Source organism: Trichechus manatus, unplaced genomic scaffold, assembly GCF_000243295.1.
Source record: "Trichechus manatus latirostris isolate Lorelei unplaced genomic scaffold, TriManLat1.0 scaffold00467, whole genome shotgun sequence".
Classification (NCBI taxonomy): Eukaryota; Metazoa; Chordata; class Mammalia; order Sirenia; family Trichechidae; genus Trichechus; species Trichechus manatus.
In genome coordinates this window covers 126274-133883 of record NW_004444403.1, presented here as the reverse complement: position 1 = coordinate 133883, position 7610 = coordinate 126274, and positions in this window count along the sequence as shown.

The following is a 7610-nucleotide window of genomic DNA, read 5'->3' as shown; positions in this document are numbered from 1 at the left end:
ACTTTCAGCAAGCAAGGTTGTGTCATCTGCATAATGCAGGTTGTTAATGAGCCTTCCTCCAATCCTGATGCCCCATTCTTCTTCATGTAGTCCAGATTCTCAGATTATTTGCTCAAGGTATAGATTGAATAGGTATGTTGAAAGGATACAACTCTGACGCACACCTTTCCTGACTTTAAACCATGCAGTATCCCCTTGTTCTATTTGAACGACTGCCTCTTGATCTATGTACAGGTTCCTCATGAGCACAATTAAGTGTTCTGGAATTCCCATTTTTCGCAATGTTATCCATAATTTGTTATGATCCACACAGTCGAATGCCTTTCATAGTCAATAAAACACAGGTAAATATCTTTATGGTATTCTCTGCTTTCAGCCAGGACCCATCTGACATCAGCAATGATAATCCCTGGTTCCATGTCCTCTTATGAATCCAGCCTGAATTTCTGGCAGTTTCCTGTCTATATACTGGTGAAGTCGCTTTTGAATGATCTTCAGCAAAATTTTACTTGCCTGTGATAGTAATGATATTGTTCAATAATTTCCACATTTGGTTGGATTACCTTTCTTGGGAATAGGCATAAATATGGATCTCTTCCTGTCAGTTGGCCAGGTAGTTGTCTTCCAAATTTCTTGGCATAGACAAGTGAGCACTTAAGCACTGCATCTGTTTGTTGAAACATCTCAGTTGATCTTCCATCAATTCCTGGAGCCTTGTTTTTTGCCAATGCCTTCAGTGCAGCTTGGACTTCTTTCAGTGCCATTGGTTCCTGATCATATGCTACCCCCTGAAATGGCTGAATGTCTACCAATTCTTTTCGGTATAATGACCCTGTATATTCCTTCCATCTTCTTTTGATGCTTCCTGCATCATTTAATATTTTTCCCATAGAATCTTTCACTATTGCAACTTGAGGCTTGAATTTTTCCTTCAGTTCTTTCAGTTTGAGAAATGCCGAGTGCATTCTTCCCTTTTGGTTTTCTATCTCCAGCTCTTTGTATATGTCATTATAATAATGTTACTTTGTCTTCTGAGACTGCCCTTTGAAATCTTCTGTTCAGTTCTTTTACTTCATCATTTCTTCCTTTCCCTTTAGCTACTCGATGTTCACGAGCAAGTTTTAGAGTCTCTTCTGACATGCATTTTGGTCTTTTCTTTTTAATGACCTCTTGATTTCTTCATGTATGTCTTTGATGTCATTCCACAACTCCTCTAGTATTTGGTCATTAGTGTTTAATACGTCAAATCTATTCTTGAAATGGTCTCTAAATTCAGGTAGGATATACTCAAGGTTGTACTTTGGCTCTCGTGGACTTGTTCTAATTTTCTTCAGTTTCAACTTAAACTTGCATATGAGCAGTTGATGGTCTTTTCTGCAGCTGGCCCCTGGCCTTGTTCTGACTGATGATATTGAGTTTTTCCATCGTCCCTTTCCACAGATGTAGTTGATTTGATTCCTGTATATTCCATTTGGCACAGAAAAAAAAAAGTTTTTATTAAATGTGACTCTGGGCCTGGAGATTTACATACATTTAATTATTTAGTTCTCACAATAACCCTATTTATTATGGTTTATTTTTCAATTTAACAAATTCTTTCAATTTAGCAGAGGTTCAGAAAACATTAGTACGATGTCACAATTGCATACCTAGACAATCACACAGCTAGAATTTGAACTTGCTCTGCCTGTCTCCTAACCTCGAATTAATAGTTACACATCACATCTGGCTTTTACCTGGAATGTCACCTCTCACATCAATAATCATAGGCCTCAGCCTTTTATTGCACATATCTCTCACTGCTTTTTCACAAAATTACACCCTATGCCCAAGATCTCCTGGTTCACAAAAACCTCCAGGGCATTGATTCCACTTCCCAGCTATTAGCTGCTATCTCTTTTCATTTCTGCCGCCCAGTTTAATCCATGGTTACTCAGGTCCAACATGCAGTTATCAAGACCAACATTTCTTATGTCCCTGTGAGTATGATATTTGCTGATCAAGACACCAATAGAAGAGGATATCAAATTCGTCCATGACTGCATGTTACACGGATCATGACTACAATATTGTTGCTGATCTAAGCACAGTCACTACTTCTAGTATCTTGTAAATCCGACAATCCTACTTGTCTCAGTAATTTTCCATGCTCCATAAAGTTTTCAAATCTTCGCTATGCCTTTTGAATCTTACAAGTTCTCACCTTTTCCTTTACTTTCAATAGATGGGATTACCTCCTGCTAAGAAGGTGAATGACATAATTCAACAAATTACTTTAGCTTATCACCAAAATATCTGTACATATTCCTGCACTCATGCCCACTGGTTACTCTTTCTCTACTATTAAGTTGGGACTCATCTCTACCCCAGGTTAAGTCCAAGGTCTCCTGTTGAAACTCTTTCTTTCCTGGTTTGTCAGGAAAGATAATTGATTATAAATTAAATCTCCTTTACCAGCAACCTCTGCTTCTTTTCACAATCCGCCTCATCATTTAAATTTGTTATGCCTCTTCCATCTTGAAACAAAAATCTTTTTGATTTAAATAATATTTTTATTGTGTTTTTGGTGAAATTTAACACAGCAAATTATGTTCCCATTTGACAATTTTGAGAGAAATTGTTCAGTGACACATTTTTCACAATATGTCCAAATTCTCTTTAATTCTGTCCTGATTGTTGCATTTCTATTATTCTAATTTCCCTGCCCTCTTATTTTCTCATCTTTGCTTTAGAATAATTGTTGACCTTTTGGTTTCAGACAGATGGAGAACCATACTCATGGGTAATAGCCTGTATTTTGTGTGCCAATCTATTATTTTTCTAAAAGTTGGCCTCAGTGGATAGTTTTGGTTTAATGTTTATAGAGTATCTCATGGCGAAAGTCTCAGGGAGTCCTCTAGTCTCAACGGGTCCAGTAAGTTTGGACTTTTTAAGAAAGTGATTTCTATTCTGCATTTTTCTCTTATTCAGTCGGGGTACATCTATTGTGGCCCTGATCAGAACAGTTGGTAGTGGTAGCCAGGCACTGTCTAGTTCTTCTGGTCTTAGGGTAGATGAGACCATGGCTCACATAGGTTATTAGCCCTGTAGACTAGTTTCTTCTCTGAAACTTTGGTTTCTTTCTTTCTCTTTTGCTCTTGATGAGTCGAGACCAATAGATGTATCTTAGATGGCTCCTCGCATTGTTTTAAGACCTCAGATACCATTCACCTCAGGATTCAGAACATGAACCTTGTGAACTACATTATGCCAGTTGACTAAGTAGTGCATGAGACTAAGGTCCTAAGCCTCCAAAATCAGAAACCCAGTCTCACGAGGTACTTGTTTATGTCTGAAATCTATCTGTAACTGTGTCCTCTATGAATATATATGCATGTGCATACATACCTGTACGGACATGTCGATAAAGATACTTCTATCTGCACACATATATACATACCTACTCCTATTCCTACTCCTACACCCATATGTGACCATACACTCATTTTTTATTGTTGGTGTTGAAAAATTATATATGTCATATTCTTTAGCACAAACATCCTTTTGTCTCGTGGGCTCTGTTAGTGGCATTGTTTACTTGTTCAAGCTGTGCCCATTACACCCGCATTCTGTGCTACTTTTCCCACCGCCAAAAATAACAAGTATCTATGATCTAATGATACACTTTCCCCCACCTCATTACCCCACACTCATCCCTAGTAACCACCAATGTACATTGGTCTCTATATGTATCTATTCTTGTCTTCTTATAAAAGTGGAATCATATAATATTTCTCCTGATGTGATTGAGTTATTTTTACTTTGCAGTATGTCCTCTAGGTCCATCCATATTATAATGTGTTTTGCTGACTCGTGATTGTTCTTTATGGCTGCGTAGTATTTCATGTGTGTATATACCACATTTTGCTTATCCATTTGTTCATTGTTGGGCACTTAGGTTGTTTCCTTTTTTTGATATTGTGAATAATGCTACAGTGAACACAGGTGTGCATATGTCTGTCCATGTCTCTTTTATTAGATCTCTAGGGTATACACCTAGGAGAGGGATTCCTGGATCATAAGGGATTTCTATTTCTAGCTTTTTGATGAAGCGCCATGTAATTTTCCATAGTGGTTGTACCATTTTACAGCCTCAACATTTTATAGCAATGAATAAAGTTTCCAATGTCTCTACATCCTTACCAAAATTTGTCTTTATCTGTTTTATCAGTGCCATTTTAGCCAGGGTAAGATGGTATCTCAATGTAGTTTTGATTTGCATCTTTCTAATGTCTAGTGAGAGCCCTGGTGGCACAGTGGTTAAGAGCTGGGTTGCTAACCAAGAGGTCGGCAGTTCAAATCCACCAGCCCCTCCTTGGAAACCCTATGGGGCAGTTCTACCCTCTCCTATAGGGTTGCTGTTATGAGTTGAAATTGACTCGAAGGCAGCAGGTTTGATTTGGTTTGGTTTTTAATGGCTAATGACCTTTAGCATCTTTTTCTGTGTTTCTTGGCCGCTTGAATGTCCTCTTTGGTGAAAAGTCTGTTTATGTCTTCTGCCCAAGTTTAAATTGAGTTTTTGTCTTTTTGTTGCTGAGTTGAAGTTTTCTACATATTTTAGAGATTAGACCCTTATCAGATATGTCATTTCCAAAGATTTTTTTCCCAGTCTATAGGTTGTCTTTTTACTCTTTTAATAGTCTTTTGATGAATATAACTACTTAATTTTTAAGGGGTCCCAAATATCTATTTTGTCTTCCGCTATTTGTGCATTAGTAATTTTGTTTGTTAGCCTATTTAAAACAAATCAGGTCCCATAGTTTCTCCCTATTTTTTCTTTCAGGAACTTTCTAGCTTTAGGTTTAACATTTAGGTCTTTGATCCATTTTGAGTTTTTTTTTGTGTATGGTATGAGGTATGGTTCTGTTTCATTTTTCTGCAAGTGGATATCCAGGTTTTACAGCACTATTTATTAAAGAGACTCTTTCTTTTCCATTGAATGAATTTTGACCCCTTGTGGAAAATCAGATTTCCATATATGAATGGGGGCTTCTCAGTCCCTTGCTGGGATGATTAAGGAATAGAGTCCTGCCTGGCGGATGCATGCACAGTGATGCAGCCTCCAGTCAGGTGAGGGAGCGAGGAAGGGGCTGCTGGGGAATGCATGCACACTCATGTCTCCCCTTCTCCCCTGCCCCTCACTGGGCAGGTTGAGGGAGAAAGTGGCATCTGGTGGATGCCAGCACAGTGATGCCACCTCGTGTCAGGCTGGGGTGGGGGGATGGAAGGGGCTATCGGGGATGCACGCACAGTCTGGGCTCATCTACACCTTGCTGGGTGGGTTAAGGGATGGAGTCCTGCCTGGTGGATGCCTCTCGAGGTGCTGCATGGAGCCGGATGGGAGGAAGGAGGAGGGAGCAGTAGGCGAGCTCTCTTGCTGTCCCACTGCTGCTGCCCTCCCCCGGACCCTGGAGGGGGATGGGTAGGTGGCAGGTGGGCACAGGCACGGGGGCATTCCTAGTCTCACTCATCGGATAGACGAGAGGGAGTAGTGAGTGGGGTTTGGTGGGGAGGGGCAAAAAGAATAGACATACCTTATGGTTTCCCAGTCAGGCAAGGTAGTCAGCCTATGGAACCCTCTGCGTCGTCTGATCAGGAGGATGGGTTCAGGGGAAGTGCGTTCCTCTGGCTAGGATACGTGGTGCCAGGGCACCTCACGTCAGCTGCAGCCAATGAGCAGGACCTGTTTCTCTCTGGAGTGTGAGGAGGGGTGCCGCCCGGGGACCGGTTGGGTGGGAGAGGTCCAGTCGACACTCCACGGGTCCACCACCTTGTTCGAGCCACTCACCTGAGATCCAGGGCCGCAACTCCTGAGTATCTCCGGTTCCGGATCTGGCACCCTCCCTGTCTCTGCTGCTTTCTTTGTGTGTCGATAGAGGTTCTCTGTCCCTTTTGGGAAAATCGTGAAGTTGCCTTGCTATTTTCTTCACACAAGGTTGCTGCTGGGTTTGTCCTAAGTTAGCTGCAGCAGCCAGGACCGCTGGCTGAGCTCCTCCATTCGGTGTTAACTCCGCTTTCGCTGCCTTCCTTATTCCTTCTAATCGATGTTTGATTCAGTTCTTAGACTTCCTTTTTTGATGTTCCAGGTTCCCGGATTGTTATCTGTCTACTTCTGTTTCACTTAATTTTTTGGGTCTTTGGTGCAGAGGGAGGTTGTGGTGTGTGTGACTACGCCACCATCTTGGCTTCGCCATCCATCACACCCCTGGTCTGTGGTCAACTAGTTCCTCATAAGGCATCCTGTGTGGCGGCCCAAGGCCACTTCACTACTCCCCGTGTATTCGGATATATGCAATAAGCAGCAAGGCTGTGCTTAGATGAACTTCATGCGTCACACCCCGAAAAACACACCCCCATCTGCCGTGGAACTGCACCCTCACACGTTAATTAGTTCCTGGAAATGCCCACGTATTCTCAGAAGCTTCGTAAATTATGCATAAATTTCCCTATTCCGAACCTTATAACTACCCTGGTATCCCCAACCTCAGGGAGCTTGATCTGAGACTTAGTCTCCCAGATCCTTGCTTGACCAGCTTGCCATAAAGTCTGCTTTCTCTTTCTCAAAGGCCTGGTGTCTCTCAGCTGACTTAGGGGTAGCAGGGGACAGGAACACCCTGATAGTGTTACACCAGGCCCCGCCCCCTGCACAGCCCCGCCCCGTTGCCATTCCAGGCCCCGCCCCCTGCACAGCCCCGCCCCATTGCCATTCCAGGCCCCGCCCCCTGCACAGCCCCGCCCCATTGCCATCCAAGGCCCCGCCCCCTGCACAGCCTCGCAGGCAGCGCCATTTTCTGCCCAAGGGAAGAGGCTTACTCTGAGTGAGGATCCCACGAGGTTGAGTGAATGTCGTTTTTCTAATTCAAACCCGCGGTTGGTGTCCCCTCCAGCCCCGTGTCCTCCCCGCTTGGAGTCCGGGGGTCCCTGTGGACTTTAAAGTCCCTGCACACACTCTGCTGCCGCCCTGGATTCGCCTCTGTTTCTGGTTAAAGCAGCTGTGAGCTGGTCCGACCGGCCTTTACCCCTCGGGGCAGTGGACCTGCCTGTCCCCTTTCCTTTCGGAGCCCTTCACCGACTCCTCCCCAGAAGGGCCCCGCGGGGCTTGTCACCTTCTCCCCCAGCCTGTTTCCTTGGGATCTCAGGGTGGCGCTGCCGGCGGTGCCCCATGCCCTGAGGCAAATCAGCAAGTTTTGTTCGTTTTGTCCTTTTCAGTCAAATCACCTGTTTCTTCCTTTTATTCTTGAAGCTTATCATTTCTTTAAACTTGTACTGATATTTACTTAATTTTTAGTATGAAATTTGAGTCTCATTTTTCCCTACTTGGTTTACAGATTTGAACAATCGGTTTACTACTTTTCAACGCCCCCTGCCGTCCCTCTCCCCCCTTTTTTTTGAAGGTCCCTGTGTGGCGCAAAAGGTTTGTGCTGGTGTAGCAACCTAAAAACAAGGTTGGTGGTTTCAATCCCGCCAGTGGCTCTGCGGGAGAGACCTGTGCTTTTGTAAACGTTACAGCCAAGAACACCCTATGCAGCAGTTCTCCTCTGTAACACGTGGGGTTGCCATGAGTCGGAATC